Source organism: Aquila chrysaetos, chromosome 4, assembly GCF_900496995.4.
Source record: "Aquila chrysaetos chrysaetos chromosome 4, bAquChr1.4, whole genome shotgun sequence".
Taxonomy (NCBI): Eukaryota; Metazoa; Chordata; class Aves; order Accipitriformes; family Accipitridae; genus Aquila; species Aquila chrysaetos.
The window spans coordinates 47,925,362-47,940,483 of record NC_044007.1 but is presented as its reverse complement, the minus strand read 5'-3'; the positions used below and the strand labels follow the sequence as shown (position 1 = coordinate 47,940,483).

The window sequence follows — 15,122 nt, the reverse complement described above, 5'->3', positions numbered from 1 at the left end:
GCTGAACTTTAGACATTGAATCTGCAAAGATAGCTCCATATGATCAGCTGTATGTAGGCTTTCAATTGGTAAGTCCTCTGATTTATTTTGTTTTCTGACATAAAGAAGTACTTTTTGGTGTTCTGCAACATGTAGAACCTCTGAGCGATTACAAAAACCTGTTTGGGACACTTGCTGAGATCCATGTCACTGGAGGTTCACAAATACATTAATTCCTATTGCTGTACCAGGGTGCATACACGCAGTTTTGATAAACATGAATACTAAGCATTTTTGCAAAAAACTTGTCTTCAAATCACATTACAAATCCTGTGGGCTTAGTTATTTGCTCTCTACTCTGGAGTACAAGTGCTGATAACCCAAAAGATTTTAAAAAATTACAATCCAGACCACTAAATCCAAGACACTACATATGCTTGATGCCCCTTCAATTTACTTTCTTCAATTTACTTTCAATTTACTTTTAATTTTCAACCGTAAGATCAAAACCTCCCATTTAAAAAATAATCAGTTGAATCACAAAGCTTCGCCTTAATATACTAAATGTGCAAGATCAGAGATAAAATTGTTGGCAACTCTGCTAATGTAACTCTGCAGCAACTTCCCTGAAATAATCAGAATTAGGTACTCAGTTAGGCTTTATTTAGACACATGACAAAGGGCAGTATTATTGTTGTGCTCTGAAGAGACAGTCCCAGGGTAAGAACTGTGAGTACCGAAATTGTTACGGTATGGTATAGCGATACCTGAATTAACTTCATGCTACTGACTTAGCCCCAACTGCCGTACTCTCAGGTTCTCCTTTGTTTTAAAAGTCCCAGTTGGTCCGGGGCACAAGTTCAGCAGGTGCTGTATCCACCAGTGGCAGGAAACAACACATTAAAAAGGCATATAGAAATGATCCACAAATGGTTAAATCAAATACTTCTTTCCAGATTTTTAGTATCTGTCTGTGGATTGCTCCAGTGGACAACCACAAATCATTTTTAAGTAGCACGGACATTAAATTTGTAATAGATTTCATCCATAGATTTCATGGAGTGGTATGAATTTGGTCCACGCAGTTCACTTGTCTTACCTCTAATAGCCCAGACTCTCCTTTGCTTGTGGTTTTTTCCCATGACACTTGCAGGACGTTTTTGCACCAGCCTCTACAGCCCACCCAGGACAAATTCCAGCTGCGGACCCTCCTTGTGCAAGTACGCAACTCCCAGCGAACCCAAGCAACCAAAACCAGCCACTCCTTCACCTTGCCTGCACCCTCCACGGGGTTCCTTACACCCAGAACTGGTGCGCAACCATTAGGCTTCCAGTACTTTGGTGCTACCTCTACAGCTTTGCTTCTGCAAAGAGGAAGAGGCTTCCCATCCCCAGCTGTGCACCCCCCAGCAGCTCCAGCACCCCGCTGCTACGTAACCCCACAGCACCCCGCAAAGCCTCTCAGCATCAGGGGAAATGCAGAGCTCTGTGGAACACTTTCTGCATACTGCAAAAAGGTAATTAGTGACTTCAGAAGCAGAGGCAAATAACCACAGTATCGTACGGTTAAATGGCCAGCCCTGGAAGAATTTTTTTTGTGAGAATCAATAGCAGGTGATAGATCAATAGAAGTTTTCTGTATAAAAACATTTTCTCCTGAAACAGTGAGTTTAGCGTTATTCAAACAAATTTTTCTATTATTTAAAGATGTATCTTCATTCCTGCTGAACACTACTGTTTTGTGCCATGTAAAGCCAGAGGACTTTTCTCTAAGGAATCGGCTATTTTCTCTGAGGACAATGAATTATTTTCCAATATTGAAAGTTTCAAATGAAAGCCCTCAAGTGACTGCAACTGCTTCAAGCGGGCACCAGCGCTGTTTTACCTGGGGGGAAACCCCTTTTCACGGCAGCCCTGCCTCTCTCAGAGGAGGCCAGGCTGTTAAATTCAAGCAGCTGGAGTGAAGCCAAATCATGGCTTCAGGAAAAGGGACGCTATGTCAGGGCTTTATTGCTGCTGTAAATCTTTGCAGTTAAGAAAAATCAAACTTCTGAGCGCTGAAATGATCATTTCTTGGAGCTGCGCTGGAGACAGCCCAAGAGCTGACAGGAGGACAGTGGCTCCAACCTTGCTGGGTGAAATGTGTCCCAGTGCAGAAAGCCCCTGAAACACCACACACATTAACAAGACTTAAGTTGGAGGCTTGAGCACTGTATAAGCCCTTACATGAGACACATGTGCCGCGGACATCTCTTTCTTTCCTAGAGCTGAACTTAACGGGAGCCAGTAAATGCCCAGCTGATTCCAGCAGTTGTGATTCTGCTGAACAAAACAAACTTTAAACGAGCTTGTGCAGACATTAATGGTAATGCAGCTGGGAGACAAGGACTGCACGGGGACTAGACAGAAGGCTGGGATTTGGACACCACAGATCATCCAGCTCTGTGCTACTGGCTGCCACAGTGCTTAAAATAATTGTAGTTCTCTGGAGAGAGTATATAGATAAACTCTGTCCTATGTTAATGCACCGTCATATAGAGTTGTTTACAGGCAGTACTTAGTAAAGTACTTAAGCATGTACTTAAACACACTGCTGAACATCAGTGTGATTAATACTTTGCTGAATTAGAGATATGATACTAATACATTTTTCTGCTGCTGTAATTTTTCATTATATACACTTATAAGCTGGTCATAAGGATTTTCTTTCAGTTTTGCATCTAGCAAATGAGTTAATTTGGGAGTCAAATTCTGCCTTAGTTATGCCTGCACAATGCCTTTCACATGCATAATGGCAGAAGACTGCTCCATGACCTTTAATTGGACTTCTTTTTGTTAGTCTTTAATGATTTGTCAAGGAAAAAAAAATCCGGTTCGTTCTTTCTGATCTGGCAGCTCTTTGACATTCCTTTCATGTCATTTCAATCAGAAAAATATTTTTTACATATGGTATATATGTTTGTTAAGGCTGTACACATACAGCCGCTGTAATTCCTGACCAGCAAGCAAGCAGCTGCTGCTGAGTACAGATCGGAGCCGTACACTCTGTTCTTCTGCATGTAAAACTGGGAGGGAGGGAGAGGAAGAGAAGAAACATGGCTCTTGCATCACTTATCATGATAATTCTATTTAAATCTATTTTAATGATTTCTAATAACATAATTTGCCAAGCCTCCCCACCTGAAAGTGATGCAAGTGCATCTCTCAATTTTTCCCTTCCTGCTTAACCCAGGGAGGAGCATTTACCATCTCCTAGTTTCAAGTTTCGCAGTCAAAACATTTTTTTTTTCAAATAATCAGAACTGAAAGTGTTGGCCTACCTATGTACATTAAGGTGCTGGTTATTGTCATCACTGCAAAACTGCCACTTCACTTGCATTTATCTAGTTTTTACTCACAAGGCAACAGGCTTGATTTAATAGTTTTAGCTGTAGCCATCTCAGAGTTGAAGACTTTTCCCCCCCTAAATTAAATCTAAATCATGTGCATTAAATACATTAACTACTTGTAACAAAATGGGAAACTCTAAAATGATTCACAGATAGTTTGTTACTGAAAACGACAGGCTCGCATCAGCCACTGGAAGCTCTGCGTGTTTGCTGAGCTCAGTGAGTGTCTGGGTAGGCTTACCCAGTTCACAGACAACAGACGTTCACACTGTGGAAAAGATCCCGATCCCCTTTGGTGGTCCCTCTCACCACCTGCCAAGGGTCCTGAGTGAGGGTCTCTCGCGCCAAACGGCCGGGGTGCCAGGCTCGCTCCCACGCCTCACCCCTCACACGCAGTTCACACGGATGCAGGTTAGCTCAGGGCACCGCAGCTGGAAACCAGCTGCCCTCTCCGTGCCAAAAATACAGCCCGTCTTATTCACACACTGCTCCCTGCAGGCGCTGCGGACAAGACCAGCCGACGTCAGGCTTCTGCGACTCGCCCCAGTCCACCGACACCACCTGATTAGGCTTTGCACCCTCAAACACTCTTGTGACACAACTTACTGCATTCGACGCCCTGCCTTGGCGTCCTGTTATAAAGAGACCACTCTGGGAGACTGTGACAGCACTTCCCACCCCTTTGTGCACATTTATTTAAGGTAACTCACAAGAGCAGTAGGAGTCTTAGGGCAGCACTGGAGGAGACGGAGGTGGAGGACCGAAGGCAACCTGCGCCACGTGTGGAAGGTGGCTGGGAGACCCCCGGCAGCAGAGCTGCAAGCTGAGCAGGGACCCTCAGGTCCCAAGCCACGGGTTCCAAGAAGCCAGCACAGTGATTCTCCAGGACAGCCCTGGAGGCACTCAAAGTCACCCCTTTTTTTTTTTTTACCCCTGGGGGTGATCTATGTGGGAGCAGCTTGGAACACCTGGCATTTGTTTTCAAGAGCGACCGTTAGAATTTGTTGTGCTGCATGTTTGCCAAGCCTTGAAGAACTAGTTTTACAAGGTCAGGTTGGAGGATGGCCTTCTGTAGGCCTGGGAAGATGTGGCTGAAGACAGTCAGGAGTATGTCTATGGAACGTTTTTATCTTTAACTGTTCCGAGGACTGGCAAACATCCCAGCTGGGCCAGATATGCCCTCCTGTGCTAGTAGTATTGGCTGTGTGCCGTTAGTACTTTCTGGATCTTTGTTGAAACATATATAAGTTGAATTCTTTTGTGAAATAAAAGGAATCTTGCACAGAGAGTTTGAGCGCTTAATTGAGTCTCCGCAATCTACTCACAAGCAGAGGGGACATGGTCACGGGGCAAGGTAGGGTAGCTCGTACTACAGCTGCCTTTGTCGCTCCTGCCCGGCGAATATCAGAAGACATCACTGTCTAGATTGATAGGAAGTCATATGTTAAAACAATTAATTCATTTGCCCTAGAAGATTGAGGCCAGGCCAGGATTTGTCCCTTTCCTAGTGCTCATTCTGATCTTAAGCAATGGGATTTCCACCATTTCCCATGGGAGATTATTCCACAACCTAATAGATCTCAATGTCAGGAAGTTTTTTCCTGATATTCAGCCATAATTCATATCCATGAATTATGAGCTACTGTCGACATCACACCCATTGAGGCATTCCTAGAGCCTGCTTCATTTAAAATTATATGCTCTAGTTATGCAGGGTTTCTGTGTACTAGGGCAAAATGCTTTTTCTGCAGGTTAATTCATTACTATTCAATTTGTTAACACTTTTTTTCTCGGTGTGAACAGTCATTCTGCAGTTGCATACCCTATAGTAGCACAATCCCCATTTGAGAGTAGAATCACAATATATAAATATGACAAAACAACATACCAAAAACCATTCCCGTAAAGACATATTAGTCTGTTTCTGCAGATACTTACTCCAGCATTCAGTTAAATGAAAGCAGTAGCTCATGCAACACCTGGTATGAGACAGAAAGCTTAGAAAAAACCCCTCTCAAGTCTGTAATAAATTTTATTTCTGTCTTAAACAGAGGGAAGGTACGGGAGTAGGGGAGCCAGTAGGGAAGGGGGAAGGGATGGGGAAGGGAAGGGAGAAAAGAACTTAATCAAGCTGTGAGAAAATAGAGGAAAATTGAAAGGAGAATGACTTCCTACAAACGATGAGCCACTACAATGCAATAAGGACATACAACAGCAAATAAAGTTGAGGATGCAAAATGTGCACCTCTTGCCATTAATAGTACTTACAAAAATGAGAAAGCTAAGGCAGGCTTCCAAAATCTGTATTGCAAATAATTGTGTACAAAACACTTCTTGGAAGGAAACTGCCTTTTGTTTTAGCAACATTTGAGAGGAGAAAATTTATAAACCATGTATCAATTTCTCAAAAAAGTCTGAGGATTTCTATGAGAATTTTTTATGATTACATTTTGCCCAGCTAGTGGTGCTTTGCCATCCTGTTTGCAACCCATTTGTACATAAATAAAATGTCACATTAGATACTGAAAAAAGGGAATGCTTTCTAAAGTAAGCAACTAGAAACACACCAGAGTTCATTTTCATCTCCATACATGCCTAGCTCCCATTAATGCTACATAAATCCCAGAGAAACTAGATAAGAATAAACACATAAATTTTACCTGCAATCATCTAAGAAACAGAAATCCATGTTTGCAGGGAGCACTAAATTCACACAATGCCACATAATTTTGTGTGGAAGTTATTCCAGATGGCTGATTTTTTAGAGACAGTGGCCAAATAGTATTAAGGAACCTACACAAACAGATCTGGTGAGAACATTTTTGGCAAATATTTCCTTTCACTAGAAATTATGTGACTTTACTGCAATCTGTATCTAGCCAGGTGGGACACTTGCATGGACAGAAGACAGGACAACGCAGCTCCCAGTTCCTACTGGACCGGCGTATGTATGTGTGTTCATAGCAAACGCACGATGCCCATAGGCTGAGATGACTCGAAAAGCTGCAGAGACTCTAGGGCTGCATTAAGCCCAAGTATCTATGCTCTGTTGCTCACCTGGGTTTACCGGTGAAATCATAGCAACTTCTTGTTTGTAGCTACGCAGTTTCTGGTTTGCAGTTAGCCTTGCAAAGCTGGACAAAACTTTCTTTGGTGGGGCTGTGAAATACCCATTGGGACATACATGAGGGATTTTTAAGTTAAAAAATTGTACTCTGACTTAAGCAAAGCAGGGACTCGAACCTCAATTGTCTGCCTCTTTCCCAACTCACAAGAGATGTTGAGATGAGAAGGGACGTTCTGATACAACTCTGGTTTTGCAAACACATTCGAAGGAATTCTTTTTGCCTTGGAACAAAGCTGTAGAAGTTGCTGCAAAATGGAACTGTCATCCTCAAGCCATCTGTAAAGATATGTAACTCAAGTTGGAAGATGAGGTAGAAAAAGGTAAGTTCTGTGATCTAGGACGAAGGTTTTGAATCAAAGGTTCTGATGTACTTGCAAGGATATAGCAGGAAGCGGCATCTCCAGGAACCAGCAGCTTTCTTTGTAAGATGTCTCCACAGAAGCCTGACATTGGCATCTGCTCTGGAAATGGCACAGATCATCTGCTAACTCATCCGTCTTACACCTGCCGCCTTCTTACTTGGAGCCACCCATGGCTCAACTCTGCACTGTCTTGGTGCCCTGCCTAAGGATGTCTTGGAACAGGGTTGTGTCCTGTTCTTTTGTCCCACTCAGGTTTTCAACCACAAACGGTCCTGGTTGAGCATGGGCAGGGAACAGGATATTCGGGTAACACTTCTGGACTCTACCTGAAAGTAACTGTTTGCCAGTGAAGTTTCTGAGGACGAAGGCGAGTAGATTCAGAGACATCTTTGTATATGCAGAAGAAAATGAACAGCCTGGTTTCCAGAGAGGTGGGTGTTCACAAGTCCATAACAAAGGGCAGAAAGTAGCCAAGAGAAGCTGAAAGACTGTTGAGGGCTTCAGCACAAACAGACTGAATGCAGTGTTAAGACTGGCCGTTTCAAAGACACAGCGTAGCAAGATATAAAGGGACTGGGAATACAGGAGGATAAAGCTATCCAGTCCACAAGACACCACACTTACAAATAAGGCACAGAGTACAGACGTTATCACAAAAGACACACACAGTCAAGTAACACCTGTGTAAAAGCAGAAGCTAACAATATTGTTATCTAAAAGAAAAATGCACAGAAAGAGGGCTGACATTTCTGGAAAGTTATCTCACATGATAGTGCAGAAGAAAATAATATTTAATGCACAAATATAGCTTTCATTGTGAGAACATGCTACATTTTCACTCATTCTTAGAGCTCTGTCTTGCTCTTAGATACGCAGGCGTGCACCATTAATGGCACTTGCATGGCTGAATTCCCATGCATCATCCTCAGAATGGGAGTTGTGGCTAACCTCTGGTATGTCACACAAAAAAATACTGTTCACTCTATTTCTGTTTCTCACTTCTATATTCTCACTTCCCTGTATGTGTAAAACATGTGGCTTATTAGCAGTGTGTCCGACCACCTTGAATTAATCTCCTAAATCCAGGCTTAAAGTTGGACAGTCATACCAATCACTCAACTTTTCTGTGTATGAATCTCTCTTCTTTTGTGACCAGATTTTCCTGGTTTTGAACCTTTCAAAAGGGTCTAAATATAAAGATGGAAAATATAGATGGAATTTATGTTTCAAATTAGCTTTTAGTAAGAAGGAAGATACATATAAGCATGTGCATACGTGTAGATGTACAACTTCTACAGACATCTACCACATTTATTAAATCTATCTAGTGGGTAATATAAAGAATTCTGCCTTAGCAATATGCTAATGCTTGCTCAAGCTTTTCAATGCAATGCTGAAACCATCCTCGACACAGCACTGAAGCAGAAGCTGCAGCATCCCTGACTGCTGGATAAATGGAGTAAGAGAGATGAAATTTATCAGGGCTGCCAAGAAGGGATCATCAAGACACATTTTTGATTAACACAAGTGTGCACTATTCTCACAAGTGACAAAAAAAAGGGGGAAGAATTTATAACTGGCATATGTCAAGAGAACCTGTCCATCTGACTCGACTCACTTTTTGCAAACACCGCTTCTTTTATTCAGTTACCAGTTGATTGGGGGTAAAGTGAAGGAGGAAACCTTCGCTTCTAACATGCTATCATTCTTCTAAAAAGTAAAAGCTCTACAGTGGATGAATTTATTTACTTAAAAGACATTACATTTCCAAAGGCACAATATATGCTAGGCATCTAGTGGTGCTTAAGCTGACACTTAAGCCTTTGAAAATTTCTCCCAAGAACCTCTGATGTGAGCATATAAATCATACTGTTTGTCTTGTAAGCAACCAACTTTGAAAAGAGAAAACTGGATAAAGTACTCCAACACATGAAGGACCGAGAAGCTCTTAGTGACTCCAAAGCCATTTCAGAAAAACAGAGGAACAGGAGTTTTGTTATTAATTTGCCCAGGAAGGACAAAGTATCATTCTGTATAGGAAAGGCTGATACAACTGAGCACCACAGAATTGCCAAAGAAAACAGAGAAGAAAGAAATATAACCTATTCCAGCAGAAACGATGTAGGCTGGGGAGTGGAGTGACCCAGGTTCTGTGATACTGACTATGACATGAAGCAAACCATTCTACTTTCCTTTTACTTGACTTCCCTGTGGATAAAATACATAAATAATGATGCTGAAAGGGCTTCTAGAACCACCAGTATACCTAAGTGCTAGCTGACATTCGAAATGTTGTTACTGAAGATGGAGGACTGCTGTACAGGAGGTTGTACTGTCACAGAACATATTCAAGGGAAATTTAAAAAGTCAAAATGGCAGAATAGAAAGATACTGTATTCAGACCAGACTACCTGCAGTGGCGATTGCCTCATGTAAAAATGAAAGCACAGCCAACCTGGGGAAGGAATGAGAAGTCGGACCGCCTTTATCGGAGCATCAAGGATGAAAAGGTTACCAGCTGCTTGTTATGATCAGTTAGTCAGAGGAAGACAAATAAATGACATCTCCTTGATATTGTGTGATTGCTGCTGGCATGAAGGAGAGGGATGGAGAAGGAAATCGAAATGCCTGATTCATTGTTTGTCCTTACACATTAACCAAACACAGCAGACTTAAATATACCTAGCAAAGGGCAGGAAGGTCAAGATAACTAAAATAAGACTAAGGGATAACTAGGAAAAGAGGTAACCAGAAATGAGGTGCTGGTCATCCTGACTAAACTTTCCAGTCTGGCGACCTTCTGGACATTTCCCTGTCTTTCCTATCCAAACATATTACCTGTGTCATATTTCTCATTGGACAATGATGTTGGCTTTTACATTGGATTAAAATCCAAACCTAGTGCAATCCCTAAGCATAAATGCATTATTGCCCATGCATGTATTTGCCACTATTTTGATGCTCACTGAATCCTCTCCGTGGTTTACCCAGATGATGTGGTTAACTAAGGAGGTTAAGGAATGTTACAATTAGTATCTTACTGAAAAACAAAGGACTGATATGAAAGAAAGATCTGCTGCAGCTGCAGCTTCACATGGATGGAACATGCCATGTAAGAATTCAGTAATGTTTCCAGTATTTTACCCATTTGTGCTTTAGAGAAAAAGGAATTTTGCATTGAAAGGAGGATTTGCTGTATACCTAGAAATCTGTAAGACACAATTTCTCTCCTACTCATCGCTTCTAATCAGACAGATGGATACATTGCTATGGAAAAAAATACAAAAAAAACCCCTAAAACAATGACTGCATCATTTTTATTTATTTCTTGCATTCTCTGTTCACGTAGCAAGAAATTTAATTCCAGTTGGATCAGTCTCTTGTGATATTTTTTTCTTTCATTTAATATATTTTTTAAATGCTTAGAGGCATTATGACAGAAAAGCATGTATTTTTTGCCCTGGTTTATACCCATCATCCTTACCATTACATCAAGACAAAAGCATTAAAGTAAAATTAATCATGTCAAAAGATTTTAGCAAAAAACAAGGGAGACCATGCATAAAGCATCGCTTTGTCTAGTGTGAAGTCACGCTCTGATTAAAAACATATAATGAAAGTGAAAGTAATACATCATTGCCTTAGCAGTAGGGTTTTTGGGAGAGCTATGCAATTCTGAACACAAAAAATCTTTATAGGCTCTGGATTTTGAAACTTGCAATTATTATAGAATAATTCTAACAAACAAAACATTGTTTCACTTCCTTAAAGTTTAATTAATCTTAAATGTTGCAGTTAAACCAAACAACCAAAGGAGTTCTAGGATTAAACAAGGACTCCTGGCAGGATGGTAGCTGGTAATTAAAACCGAAGCAGCAGTGGCTGGTTCTGAGCAGTGAGGCATGAGGTGGTGACACTGAGACCCCCCCACTGCCCCACATCCAGTAAGTAGTTATGAAGACTGCGAAATACCATGGAATAATGAAACCCCACTAACAGAGCAGAACTTTTGCTGCTACTAAGGACTGTCAAACACCCATCAGCCATTCAGTTCGTGTCACTGGGCAGTGGTAGCTTGTTGCTGCTACGTGACATAGGTAGTACCCAGTCAAAAAATGATCTGGTGTTTGTGCACATGTAGGCAAGCCTGAAAAGAAACCACGCAGTGAAGATCTGTTTGCTGTACTTTGCCATACTGTCTATAAAAGCCTCTGCTTTGCTCAGGCACGACTGTGCAATAAGTAGTGTTTCAAATCAAACAGCAACATGCTCATTATGAACCTCAGGTTAGGACCGTGCCCACATCAAGTAAAATTAGGTCGCAAAAAATGTTTGTAAAATGACACTTACTTTCTCCTTTTTTTTCTTTGTTCTGTCTCTATTCTTTGTTGCCAACATAGAAAAAATAACTCCTAGGAATATCAGACAGGAAAAATACACAGTAATACTAGACTGTGAAAAATCTACTGATCCCTTGAGCCATAGCATTCTTGCCTATAGATGATGACATTAAAAATTGGAAATGGGTGCATGCTTCCCCTCCTCTTCTGGATCTATGAACAAGGCAAGTTGTTTTCCTGATACCTTTAGAATTACTCCCATTAGTACTGATGCATTTGGTGCTTTGGGTAGCCAGGCAGAGAGAGGTGGGCAGTATCCCCTGCCAATAGATCTAGTCTTGTCGCAGGAACAAAATGAGATTGCTACTCTGCTGAGCTGTCATACTCGATAGCTTGTGCTGTTCCACTTGCAACTGTCTTCATAGCTCCAGCTGCAGTGCCACGGCTTACATGGAGTCAGTAGTTTCTGATGGTTGATCTTCTCCTGTTCCTTATGCATCACACAAGGCAGGACAGAGAGCCCTAAGCAACTGAGTGGAGTGGTTTCAACAGCTGCTCTCCACACTGAGAAGGAAACAGGCAACAGGCAAGCACCTCCCTCTCAAACAGGCTTGCAGGCCCTGCTGGGTAACTTCTGGGGCCCCTCTCAGTGGAAGGTGACAGGAGGAGGTTCGGTCTCGTGTCATCCATCTCCTCCTCAACAGCCCTGCCACTGCACCCAGGACAAAGTGTTTGCAAGCTTCTTTCCCACCTTCCCTACCTCCAAATGCCACTGGCACAGACAGCAGAAAATGAGTAAAGTAGGTGGGTTTGGAGGAGGGAAAGGGGAATTTCTGTGCACATTTACATTGGATCAGTAAGTCTCTAAGTGCAAAACCTGGCTTTTTGTTGGTGCGTGGGGGAGTCTACTGGAAGGAAGAAGGTTAAAGAAAAGACTTTGTAAACGTTTACTAGTACAAGAGGAAATCAAATACACCTACGGTGATAATAAGACAGAACACCCTAAAATACCAGACTGCAAGGACTGAGATTCTTCCCATCACAGAACCTCATGAGCAGGACACAGCTTTTTCTCTGTCCCTGTTCACTAGGGAGCAAACTCCTTATTTGCACTGATGACCTGGGGATGAACTGCAACCTGTATTGGGTTTGTGTGGCAAGGTTTTGGTAGAGGGGGTGTTACAGGGGTGGCTTCTGGGAGAAGCTGCTAGAAGCTTCCCCCATGTCTGACAGAGCCAATGACAACCGGCTCCAAGAAGGACCCGCTGCTGGCCAAGGCCGAGCCCATCAGCGATGGTGGTGGTGCCTCTGGGAGAACAGATTTAAGAAGGGAAAAAAGTTGCAGCAGGCACAGAAACGGCAGCCAGAGAGAGAAGTGAGAACATGTGAGAGAAACAGCCCTGCAGACAGCGAGGTCAGTGAAGAAGGAGGGGCAGGAGGTGCTCCAGGCACCGGAGCAGAGATTCCCCTGCAGCCCGTCGGGAAGACCATGGTGAGGCAGACTGTCCCCCTGCAGCCCAGGGAGGTCCACGGTGGAGCAGATATCCACCTGCAGCCCGGGGAGTACTCCACGCCAGAGCAGGTGGATACCCCAAGGAGGCTGTGACCCCATGGGAAGCCCACGCTGGAGCAGGCTCCTGGCAGGACCTGCAGAGCCGTGGAGAGAGGAGCCTACACTGGAGCAGGTTTGGTGGCAGGACTTGTGACCCTGTGGGGGACACACACTGGAGCAGTCTGTGCCTGAAGGACTGCAGCCTGTGGAATAGACCCACACTGGAGCAGTTCATGAAGAACTGCAGCCCATGGGAAGGACTCCTGTTGGAGAAGTTCGTGGAGGACTGTCTCCTGTGGGAGGGACCCCACGCTGGAGCAGGGGAAGAGTGTGAGGAGTTCTGCCCCTGAGGAGGAAGGAGCGGCAGAGACAACGTGTGATGAACTGACCGTAAACCCCATTCCCTGTCCCCCTGTGCCACTGGGGGGAGTAGGTAGAGAAAATCGGGAGTGGAGCTGTGCCCAGGAAGAAGGAAGGGGTTGAGGGAAGGTGTTTTGAGATTTGGTTTTATTTCTCATTACCCTACTCTGGTGGATTGGTAATAAATTGAGTTAATTTTCCCCTAGTTGAGTCTGTTTTGCCCGTGACGGTAATAGGTTGAGTGATCTCTCCCTGCCCTTATCTCAACCCACGAGCCCTTTGTTATATTTTCTCTCCCCTGTCTAGCTGGGGGGAGGGAGAGAGAGAGTGGCTTTGGTGGGCACCTGGCGTCCAGCCAGGGTCAACCCACCACAAACCTCAGAACTGACAGCACTGTCTAAACAAGTGAAAAAGAAACAGAAAAAAGAATCTTCCTCCTTCAACTGCTGATTGTACATCTCTGATAAGAATAAAGAGACCAATTATTTTCCAAAACTGTGGACTGGGAGTGAGGTAAAAGGGTAAAGGAAGGATATAAATGTACTTCCTCCTATATAGCAAAAAGTACATGAAAAATAAATATAGGACAATGTCCTTAAATTCCTCCACACCATAAACGTCATACAACACCATGAGTGCACTGAACTATCACCATGTTATAAGGTGATTAGTTTGTGGTCTTCCCTAAAACTGCTCAGTCACGGTTCTTCAAGTCCCTGCACTCCTATGCTGTAGAGTCCTTCAGTGTTTTATGGAAGGGACAGGACAAAAGTACTACTCCAACTTGTCCCCACTTCCCATCCTCTCTTATATTAAGTTAGAAAATAAAGCAGTGGATACTTGAAACTCTTATTTCAACTTTTTAAAAAAATAATTATTGCTACCATTTGATGAGTAGTAATAATATTTGCTAAAAAATCATGCTTGTTAACATTTAGTCTTTTTCAGTGTGAAAAGACAAGCATTCTCCTCTGTGTTCCTCGAACAGTAGTCCAGGCCAAAAGGGCATCCTTTTCTAACAGGTTTTGTAAGAACAGGATTACTCTATGTCACAAGAGGGCTGTGTATTTGACAGCCATTGTCTCAGCTGACACTGAGACAGATCCTGGGACCTTCAGGACTTCCAGTGCTGAGCACCAAGTGCTTGAACATGAGCTAGCTAGGACTGTAACAGATGCATTACCTTTTAATCACAGCACAGAAGGTTACGTGCATTAACCAGAATGGAAAGAGATTTTTTGTTTACTGTTAGAGGTAACACAGAAAAGATTACATTAAATTATATAAAATTATTCAGAAACATCTCTCAACACCACCATAGATGGTCTTTTAACCAGAGCATTTAGGTATCACACCTCTGGGTCCAGTATCCCACAGTCTTGGAGTTAGTACCACAATGTAAGAAATCAAGAACTGAGTAAATTTCATTCTTACAAAATCTGACATATCTACAGATAGGTAAGTTTCGGAATAAAGTTTTCTACTTTAATTCAGTGGAGAGTTCAGATCTTGAAGCAAGGCATCCATTTCTCCTGCCTCTCCTCATGAGCCACTGGATTAGACACAACAAATTAAAAAAACCTGAACACTTCTGCCTTACGTAATATCATTGATTTTTCACTGACTTACCATCTTCAGTATTTTCTTAGTAGTAGCACACAGAGGTGAGTATCATACCTCATTATTCTAAAAAATGTGAAGCACAGTATGTTCCCTAGTACAGATGCTGTAGTCTTTTCTAATGTACAGTTCATACGACCTTTTGTAATTGCCATTTTTATACAATACCTTCAACAATTAGTCCAGGGCATCTATACCTAAGCAGTCTTTATATTGCAGCACTTTGAGAAAGGCTTCTAAATTTTCCATGGGAGAAAGCAATTTGCAAAGGCATCATTTCAAATCCTGCATCATAGCAGTCTTTTTAATTCTTTTTCATCCTAACCTGTGCATGTAATATTAATATGGATATATCCCATTAAAGGACATTGGATAAGGGATGAGGAACAGAAT

General features: G+C 42.6%; 1 protein-coding gene across 1 annotated transcript in view; it reads right to left on the bottom strand.

Annotated features, from left to right (window-relative positions):
• The window catches only part of KLHL14 (kelch like family member 14), a 67,811-nt gene that overhangs the window by 32,406 nt on the left and 20,283 nt on the right, over positions 1-15,122 (bottom strand).